This window comes from Hipposideros armiger, unplaced genomic scaffold, assembly GCF_001890085.2.
Source record: "Hipposideros armiger isolate ML-2016 unplaced genomic scaffold, ASM189008v1 scaffold_38, whole genome shotgun sequence".
NCBI classification, from domain to species: domain Eukaryota; kingdom Metazoa; phylum Chordata; class Mammalia; order Chiroptera; family Hipposideridae; genus Hipposideros; species Hipposideros armiger.
Genome location: NW_017731388.1, coordinates 2,951,154 through 2,962,254, shown reverse-complemented (window position 1 = coordinate 2,962,254; position 11,101 = coordinate 2,951,154). Strand labels below are relative to the sequence as shown.

General features: G+C 40.7%; 1 protein-coding gene across 3 annotated transcripts in view; it reads right to left on the bottom strand.

The window, feature by feature from the left end:
- Nucleotides 1-11,101, bottom strand: part of CYP27A1 (cytochrome P450 family 27 subfamily A member 1) — a 31,542-nt gene that overhangs the window by 19,287 nt on the left and 1,154 nt on the right. Inside the window, exon 2 of one of the 3 annotated variants that reach the window (XM_019638311.1) lies at nt 5,320-5,457. The exons of the other annotated variants lie outside the window; for them this stretch is intronic. The gene's annotated coding sequence lies outside the window, so the exon portion shown is untranslated. The remainder of the gene's footprint in view (nt 1-5,319; nt 5,458-11,101) is intronic. 3 annotated transcript variants of the gene reach the window in all.

Sequence of the window (11,101 nt, the reverse complement as noted above, 5' to 3'; positions counted from 1 at the left end):
CCCCCAATTCCCCAGCACTGTTCCCATCCCCCCAATTCCCCAATAAAAATCTTTAAAAAAAAAAAATTAGCACCATTTAGCAAACACAGATGAGTGTCACATGGACTAACCCCCCACTTCTCGCTTTTTATAATTTTTCACTTCCCTAACTCTACCCCAGTTGCTCCCCTTCCCCATTCCCTCATGCTCCGTTTAAAATACTAGTCACCGCTGCACAAATTGGAATGGAGTTCATCTCTTTGCCCTGCTGTCACTAGTTACTGAATAAAATCTGTTTTCACCAGTTTAACTAATGTCCCTCTGTACTTATCTTTGGTACTTGTCCATTTAATTGTTCAGTGGCTGAATGGTAGAGTATGCAATTATATCTCAATAAAACTGTTACAAGAAAAAAAGAACATTAAAATCCTCCAAAATCTCCCCCTGAAAAAACTGACATTGCCTTGCCATGTTCTATGCTCCCACTTAGGTGACCTGTTTAGTTTACTGGTAGTGGGCTCCTTAAGCAGACAGTCAGCACAGCAAAACAACACTAAAACAGCAAGTGAACTGCCCTGAGGACAAAAGTGAAGTCACAAATACCAAGTTCTGTTTTGCCAGTGTCAACAAATCTGTCCCTAAAAAGCTGGCAGCCATCAGTTGGATAAACAGGAGAGATGTAACTGCCGACATAGGCCGCTCTTTTGCCTATGCTGACAAGATGCCAGAAAGGCCCATTCAGGGTCAAAGGTGAAGAGAAGTCCAGCTGGGACAGCCATATCTTGGTGCTGTCAAAGTGTTGTCAGAGCTTTAGCCCCCACCCACTCATACAAGTGGAATTCACATTTCTAAGTGATAGAAGGTGCTAAATAATTAACAGCATTCTCAGGTTTTCCTTGCTCTAAATTTTGCCTTGAATGATCTCCTCCAAGATCAGACCAAGCCAGTGGCACCATTTGGACTCAAGGTGAACAAAATTACTTGTATTTTTATGAGTTTAATATGAATAATTATATTTTAATATGAATAATTTAAAAATAACATTATAAACACCCAGGCACACACTCTCCAAAATTAATATTTGTCATATTTGCTTCATATCTTTTTTAAAATGAAAACATTTCAGATACAAATTCCCCTTCTTATCCTTCCCTTTGCATCCCTCTGCAAAAGCAACTACAACACTATCCTGAATTTGACGTATACCCTTTCTGTCAATGTTTATGTATTTTACTACATATATGTATCCAATGATAGCTTATAGTATTTTTATGTGTTTTTTATTTTATAGAAATAGTACTCTACTGTACGTATCATCCTATACTCAACTTTGTTTTTGAGTTCTATATTGATACATAAAATGCTGTGCATTTATCATGACTGTTGCATAGTGTTCCATTGTATACATCACAATTTATTTATCTTGTTTAACATGTTTCTGAATTTTTTATTTTATAAAGCTGCAAAAAACATTTTTGTGCATGAGTGCAGCCATTACTTCAATAATTAAAGAACGTCTGTTTTTGTACAAGGAGGCAGAACTGTCAAAGTTACCAGGCAGTTGGACAGTAAGAATTTTCTTCTGATTTTGTGCTCTAGAGAAACAACGGGCTGAGGGTAGAGAAAGATCCAAGAGCGAGCCAAGAAAAGGCATTGCCTGGGATGCCCACAGTATGCTGAGCATACCTTTGCCTACAACATGGGCTCATAGGAGTAGAACAATGAAGGTATTCCAAGAACAAGGAGTGGATGATCAGCAACAGATGCAGAGCTGAAAAGAAGATACAGACACAGAGGTGGGAACATCAAAAGTAAAGACCCAGAGCCAGACAGAAGTACACAAGGAAGGGCCTTCAGAAGACCTCAAAATATTATGTTGGACCAGGAAGCACTTGGTCAGGCATCTTTTCATCTCCTGTTCTCCATTCTTTTGCTGTTGAACTATGCCTGGGCAGGGTGAAGCCAGAAGAAAATCTGGTGGAGGGCCATAGCAGTCCTGCAATAAAAAGCAAGTCTTGCTCCTGATTCTCACCTCCAGACTTCAAGACCCCTACACAGAGGCAACTATCATTATCAATTTCTTGTGTGTTCTCCAGAGATATTTTATGCACATACAAACATATAAATGCATATATTACTCATGCTCTTTTTTATCCACAAATGATGGCATATTATAGTTTTGCACCTTACTTTCTTCCCATCTCTTGACAAGCGATTCATATTGAAACATATAGATCTGCCCTTATTCTTTTTAATGGTTACATAAAATCCCATTATACGAATGTATTATAATTGATTTAATTAGTCTTCTACCAGGACATGTAAGTCATTCTAATCTTTCCCAATCAGAAATATTGCTACCTTGAATATGCTGGAATATCTCTTTATCAGTAAGATAAAAATTCTGGTAGTACAGTTGATAAGTTAGTATGATTCACATTTTTTACCTTAACACTTAGTTTCAAATTTCCCATCCCTAAGGCTTAAAGGCAGTACACCTAATTCTGCTACAGCCTCAAGGGCAACCTGTGAACTCTGCCAGATAAGACTGAAAAACAGTTAAGCCAAGTCAGGCAGGGTAACTGGAGGATAATCTCTGGAAGGCTTGATGGTAATGTGAGTACTGGATAAGAAAACCCATCTAATCAATGGTATTAGCCAAACTGAAGAAAGAATGTATTAACAGAATATGAGTGGCCATTACAAAATCCAGAAGAGAGGAGCCAAACAGCAAGAATTTGGCAGCATTTATCTCTCAAGAGAGAGATACTTAATCTAATGGACAGGAACCAGAGGAGCATATTGAACCAGGTTTCTCCAAGGCCTGGATGAAATTTCCTCCCATACAATAATATTCCCTTAGTGCCAGAGTCCCCTGCACACCAGCAGTCCACTAATGTAGTTACTGATTTCTCTCCCTTGGTACCTATATCCTAGGAAGAGGGTGTGGTGGAATAAAGATAGCCACAGATTCTTTGACTTCACCCTCCTTAAGAGTTGAGGTCTACCTCCTTTCCTCTAGAATCTGGGTGGGCTCTGTAACAGCTTTGCTAGGTAGAATACAGTGGAAATGATGCTGTGCCAGTTTCCAGGCTTGGGCCTTATGAAACTGGCAACTTCCACTTTCTGTCTCTTGGAACATGGAGGAAGCCAACACTCTGGAAGAAGTCCGACTACCCAGAGACCACCATGCTTTGCGGAAGCCCAAGATGGCCACATGAAGCGAGCAAGAAAGATACTCAGCTGTTCTGGCTAAACCAGCATAGGCACTAAACATGCAATTAAAGAAGCCATCTTGGAAATTCCAGCCCTGGCAGATGTGACATGGAGAAAAACTGAGGAAGCCAGTCAAAAGCCAGAGCCGAAGGGCCGGCCGAGTGGCTCAGTTGGTTAAGAGCTCGCTCAAGAGTTTGAGCTCTGAGCAACAGCGGTTCGAGTCCAGCCCGAGCTGAGCAGCCGCTGAGCTGCCAACAGGTGGCAGGATGGCTCAGCTAAAAAAAAAAAAAAAAAAAAAAAGCCAGACCCGAGCCCCAGGCAATTGGCCCCAATTGATCCATCCTAGCAATCTTTGGCCATTTGAACTGAAACTCTCTCCATTGTGAAGCAGAGATAAGCCATTTCTGATGAGCACAGCCCAAATTCTTGACCCACAAAATCATAACAAAATGTTGTTTTCAGCCACTATGTTTTGGGCTGGTTTGTTATGCAGCAATAGATATAACTAGAATAGGAAGTTTCTATGTGATGGAATATTATGATCCCTGGGAGGGCTAACTTCCTCAGTAAAGAAACACATAGGAGCTAGCCGAGTGGCTCGTAGGTTAAGAGTTGGCTTGGGAGCACGAGCTCTGAGCAGCAGCAGGGCCCCGGTTTGGATCCCACATGGGCCAGTGACGCTGTGCCCTCTACAGCTAAGATGGTGAACAACCACTGCTCAGTACCACTCACAGCCCTTTGGCTGGTATGTGAAATGTATTCATTTATCAAATTATTGAGCACCTCCTCTGTGCCCAGGAGTGTGCCTGTCACTGGGGGGGAACAGAGGTGGGAAAGACATAGGCCCAGCCCTCACAGCCCAGTCGCTAAGCCATGTAAACAGGTGATGATAAGAAACGTGTGCACCTAAATATATAAAGCAAACGTTAACAGACACAAAGGGAGAAATAGATGGCCATACAATAATAGTAGGTGACTTTAATACCCCACTTTCATCAATGAGTAAATCATCCAGATAGAAAATCAATAAGGAAACATTGGTCTTAAATAACACATCAGACCAGATGGACTTAACAGATATATAGGTATAGATAGATATAGATATCTATAGATCTAGATCTCTATATATTGAACATTTCCAAAGCAATAGAATACACATTCTTCTCATGGGTACACGGAATATTCTCCAGGATAGATCATAAATAAATTTAAGAAGGCTGAGGGCCGGCCGAGTGGCGCATTGGTTAAGAACTGGCTTGGGACGCCAGAGGACCCCGGTTTGGATCCCACATATGAGGGCCAGTGACACTGCCCTCTACAGCTAAGATGCTGAACAACAGCTCAACCTGGAGCTGGGCTGCCGTGAATCGCCTGCGAAAGCCCCTGCTGCAGTGTGTTGCCATGGGCTACCGTGTGTAGCCAGCAGCCAGCATGAGAGGCCAGCAGCTGCTGTGAGCAGCCGTGATCTGCCTTGCCTGGGAAGAGTGCAATGATGGTGCCAACTTGGGCCAGTGAAGCAATGTCCTCCACAACTAGACTGAAGAACAAAAGGACAGCAACTTGTCTGTTGCCCTTCCCCCAATTCCCCAGCGCTGTTCCCATTCCCCAATTCCCCAATAAAAATCTTAAAAAAAAGGCTGAAATCATATCAAGCATCTATTCCCCCCACAATGGTATGAAACTAGAAATTACTTATAAGAAGAAAGCTGGAAAATCCACAAATATGTGGAAATTAAACAACATGCTACTGAACAACCAGTGGGTCAAAGAAGAAATTAAAAGAGACATTAAAAAAATACCTAAAGACAAATGAGAATGGAAATACAACATACCCAAACTTAAAGGGAGGGGTTCTTGGGAAAAGGAGGCTGGGGCCTCAAATGCACTTTTGAGGAGTTGAAAGCCAATTCCCCAGGCCCTGTGGAGATTCCTGAGCAGGGGAGCAATATAACCAAATATGCTTCTAGGGGCTGACATGGCAGTGGTATGTGAGTAGACTACAGGGGCAGATCAAGCAGCAAAGGAGACCAAGCAGGAGGGAGTGCCCAGACAGCATTCTTTCCTAGAGTCATGATGGGGCTGTTCATGCTGCCAGCCGAGCTGCAGAAAAGCAAGGAGGCTGACCTGGTGGTGGAGCTGCTGGAGCTGCTGGAGCTGGAAATGATATCCTCTGCGTTGGGCAGAACAAAGCCCGCCAAGTTCAGAAGGTCACGGATCATTTGGCCTTTGATGCTGATGTCCAGCGGAGAGTTGGAATGGAGGCTTTGGGGAAAGGATGCAAAGAGTAGTAAAAGCCAAAACTTATGGGATGCAGCAAAGCAGTCCTAAGAGGGAAGTTCATAGCAGTTAAGTGCCACATTAAGACACAAGAATGATTTCAAATAAACAACCCAACTTTACTCCTCAAGGATCTAGACAAAAGGAGAACTAACCCAAAAGTTAGAAGGAAAGAAATAATGGAGATCAACGTGGAAACAATTGAAATTGAGAATAAAAAGACAATAGAAAAGATCAGTGAAACTAAGCTGTTTTTTTAAAAAATGATAAACAAAATATACACACCTTTAGTTAGACTCACCAAGAAAACAAGGTAAGAGGACTCAGATAAATAAAATCAGAAATGATAGAGATGTTACAACTGATACCACAGAAACACAAAGGATCATAAGAGACTACTATGAACAAACACACATCAACAAACTGGAAAACCTACAAGAAATGGATAAATTCATAGAAATATACAAACTACCAACACCGAATAATGAAGAAGAGAACATTTGAACAGAACAATTACTAGTAAAGAGATTTAAGCATTAATCAAAAACTTCCCAACAAACAAAAGCTGAGGGCCAGGTGGCTTCATTGGTAAATTCTACCAGACATTTAAACAAGGATCTCAAATTCTTCCCAAAAGTAGAAGAGGAGGGAATACTTCCAAACTCATTTTACAAGGCAGGCATTTTCCTGATACTAAAATCAAACAAGGACACTACTAGAAAAAACAAAAAATTACAGGCCAATATTCCTGACAAACATAGATGCAAAAATCCTCAACAAAATATTAGCAAAGCAAATGCAACAACACATTAAAAGGATCCTAAACCACGATCAAGTGGAATTTATTCCAGAGAAGCCAGGATAGCTGAACATTTGCAAATCATCAATCAACGCTATATACCACATTAACAAAATGAAGGATAAAAATCACATGATCATCTCAATAAAAAGCATTTGACAAAGTTCAACATCCATTTATGATAAAACTTTTATAAAAGTAGCTATAGGGGGAACCTACCTCAACATAATAAAGGCCATTTATGACAAACCCCCACCTAACATCACAGTTTACAATGAAAAACTGACGGTTTTCCTCAAAGATCAGGAACAAAGCAAGGGTGCCAACTCTCACCATTTTTATTCAACATAGTATTAGAAATCCTAGCCAGAACAATTAGGCAAGAAAAATAAATGGAAGGCATCCAAATCAGAAAGGAAGTAGTAGAACCGTCACTATTTGCAGAAGGCATGATATTACATATAAAAGACCCTAAAGATTCCACCAACAAACTATTAAAATAAATGAATTCAATAAAATTGCAGGATACAAAATCAATAAATAAAAATCAGTTGTGTTTCTATATGTTAATAATGAACTATCAGAAAGAGAAATTGAGAAAACAATCACGTTTACAATTGCATAAAATAATAAAATATCTAGGAGTAAATTTAGTCAAGAAGGTGAAAGACCTGTACACTGAAAACTATGACATTGCACAAAAAGATTGAAGGCACAAATAAAAGGAAAGATAGTCCATGTTGATGGATTACAAGAACTAATATTGTTAAAATGTTCACACTGCCCAAAGCAACCTACAGATTCAGTGCAAACCCTATTAAAATTCCAAAGGCATTTTTCACAGAACTAGAACAGACAATTCTCAAATTTGTGTGGAACTACAAAAGACCCTGAATAGCCAAAGCAATCCTGAGAAAGAAGAACAAAGCTGGTGGCATCATGCTTCCTTATTTCAAACTATATTACAAAGCTATAGTAATCAAAAACAGTATGGTATTGGCATAAAAATAGACACATAGTTCAATGGAGCAGACTAGAGAGCCCAGGAATAAACTCATGCATATATGGTCAATTAATTTACAACAAAGGTACCAAAAATAGACAACAGGAAAGGACAGTCTCTTCAATACATGGTGTTGGGAAAACTGGACAGCCACATGCAAAAGAATAAGACTGAACCACTAGCATTTACCATACATAAAAATGAACTCAAAATGGATTAAAGACTTGAACATAAGACCTGAAACCATAAAACTTCTAGAAGAAAACATAGATGGTAAGTTTCTTGATATCATTCTTGGCTATGATTCTTTGTATTTGATACCAAAAGCAAGGGCAACAAAAGCAAAAGCAAAAACAAATAAGTGGGACTACATCAAACTAAAAAGTTTCTGCACAGCAAAAGAAACCATCAACAAAATGAAAAGGCAGTCTACTGAATGGGGGAAAATATTTGCAAATCAAAATATCTGACAAAAAAATAGGCAGGGGATCTGAATAGACACTTTCCCAAAGATATACAGATGGGTAACAGGTACATGAAAAAGTGCTCAATATCACTAATCATCAGAGAAATGCAAATCAAAACCATGATTTTTGTTAGAATGGCCATCATCATAAAGGACAAAGAAGTGTTGATGAGGATGTAGAGAAAAGGGAACCCTCATGCACTGTTGATGGGACTAAAATGGTATAGCCACTATGGAAAACAGTATGGAGGTTCCTTCAAAAATTAAAAATAGAACTACCATATGATCCAGCAACCTACTTTTGGGTACTTATTCAAAGAAAATGAAAGCACTAACTAGAAAAGATATATGCACCCCCATGTTCAGTGCAACATTATTCACAATAGCCAAGTCATGGAAGTAACCTACGTGTCCATCAACAGACGAATGGATAAATAATATGTTATATATATATATATATATATATATGTATGTATGTATACACACACACACAGTGTGATCAAAAGATACGGTGAATGTTTAAATTTAAAATATTGTTACAGTAAAAGACACATTGCCATTAATCCCCCTCAAAATACTCCCCCTCACTTCAAACACACTTATCCCATCATTCTCATCATTCTTGCCACTTTCTGAAGCAGAAATAAGCTACATAGAGAAAGACAAATACCAAATGACCTCCCTTATATATGGAATCTAAAAACAAAACAAACAAAAAATACTGAACTCAGATACCTAGAACAGAGTGATAGTTGCCAGAGGCAGGGGGTGAGACACAGGCAACATGAGTGAAGGGGTAAAAAAGTACAAACTTCCAGTTGTGAAATAAATAAGTCCTGGGGATGTAATGTACAGCATGGTGACTATAATTAATCATACTCCATTATATATTTGAAAGTTGCTAAGAGGGTAGATCTTAAAAGTTTTATTGCAAGAAAAAAATTGTAACTATAAAAAAAAAGAAACATGTTACATGGAATGACAAGTAAGTGCATTGTGGACTGCACCAATCAGGCAGTCCAAAATAAGTGCTACAGGGGAGATAGCTGATCTCATCGTTCTTAGGGTTGACATCTCTAAAAGATATTAATTTAATATCAATTTACATATACTTTTAACATAGATTCACATTTCACTTTTCCAGCACTCTTGACATTTTGGTTAGGAAAGAGAAAGGAACTGGGATTTATGGACCAGCATGATTTTCACATGTCCCAATTCACACTCTACCCCTTTAAGTCCTATAATGCTTCCCTAAGCTGATTAGATTATTTTTAGGTGGGATACGCAGTTTTGGACAACTGAGGGTGCAGGGAGCATCATGGTCAGCTGTCCTTGTATCAATTCCACTCCTCCCCTTTGTACAGTAGCCACTTGGTTCAGAGGCGGGGACCCAACCCCAGCTTTAAGGGTGAGCCTGCATGGGTCTAAGCCAGGGGTCGGCAAACTTCTGAGATGGAAGCTAATTAGAATATGCCTGTGGCCACCATGATGGGTTCAGGGACGGGCACTTAACCCAGGCCAGTCAACTAACTTCCGCAAGACAGGAGAGCCAAGAGACCTGCAGAAAAACAAAACTGTAGCTTTGATGGTCTCATGAATCTTCAGAGCAAGCCATACCTGAAGGGGACCAACTATTAGACTTTTTGGTTATATGAACCAATAAAGCTGCTTTATGGTTTAAGCCAGTGTGAGTGGCAACCAAATGAATCTGAACTGATAAAAAGTGGGTCACTGGAATGCATCCCCTTCCTCAATGGGGGTACTAACAGGGTTTTAGAGATGTGCAGTACTCCAGCCACACGTAGTGGGTGGGAAGGGCTAATACATTTCCCATGGGACAGCCCAGAGGCACATGACTCCAGATCTTTGGGATAGAAGGGCTAGAGTCAGGGGCTCTCCTGAATCCTACCTAGCCTTGGCCTCTCCTTCAAAAGGCCACACATTCTTGGCTTTCACTTGCTTCCTCTTCCTCCTCCTAGAGCCATCTAAAATTTCTTTGGTAGTTACTGCTCTACTGAAAACCCTGAGCAAAATCTTCCAGTAAACTCCCCCCTGAGAAATGATGAGAAATCCTTAGTCCCCACACTTGGAGCATTCACAAGGACTCTGAAATTTCTACAGGTCAGATCAAGCAGAGGAAGTTTACAAGACTCTGGTTTCTAAGCCGACTTAGTTTCTTAGAGCTGATCCCAAAGGGAGTAATTTTTTAACCATCTCTGGGTGCCTTGGACTCTCCCCACCCAGTCATGGAAACAGGAGCCCAACAGGGAAATTCCCAGGAGATACAGCAGCAGCCCGGGCAGCTGAAGAGAAACTGTGGTCAGTTTAGACCTTCAAACCCCCAGAGTCATTTTCTCCCTCATCCTCAATTCCCACTGCAGCTTTCTCTGGAGGGTGGCTCAGATACTGCCACACCTGAGCCTTCGTCACCTGAGGCCCTCTCCACCTCTCTTGTCCAATCTACCCTACTGCATACATCATAACTTGAATAGTGTCCTTTGGAAGCCATCTTCACTCCATGCCTGCTCAAGAGCCCATCATGGCCCCTCAGAGGAACCAGGGTCCTTGGTCTGGCCTTCAAAGCCCTCCTCAAAGGCCTGTCCTATCCCAATCCGCACAGCTCCTTCCTTTTTTTTGAACTACTGCCCAGCACAGCCACATAGTAACCAGTCTGTTCACCAGTCAACCCAAGACTTGGAAAAGGAGGAAGACCAAATATGAGATGGATTGACTCCATAAAAGAAGCCACAGGCATGAGTCTACAGGAGCTGAGCAGGGCTGGTGAGGACGTTGTAGACATCACTCATTCATAGGGTCACCAGATGTTGGAGCCAACTCAATGACATGTAACACACACCTCCCTCTTCCCCAAAGGAGTATATAAACCCTATGAGGGGTTAGCCTCATCTCACTAAATCCCAACACTTGGAAAAATGCCTGGGGCACAGTGAGTGCATTAATTTGATTTGTTTCCTAAAACCTCTCCAACTTCACCAACATTGGGCTTTCCAGTCTCTGTCCACTGACGGTGGGCTATCCAGTCATCCCTGCCTCACATCAGTGTTCCTCTGGATAAACCCTTCTTACTGGAAATTGATTTCTTAGTAACAAAAATGTACATTTTCCTTAATGTTTATGATGTTGCCTTTACTCCCTGAGAAATGACATCTTTTTTTTTCCCTAAGAGAAAATTTACCTTGCTAATTGCCAAACCTCTGTGATCTTCCTGAAGTCTTCTTTGTAAGAAGTCTATGATAGCCAATAACACCACAGCATTAAGTAGTGGTTCTATAACATCTGGCAGTTTACATCTGCCATTCTGTTACCAAGACAGCTTCCTCCTCTCTCAAGCTCTGTT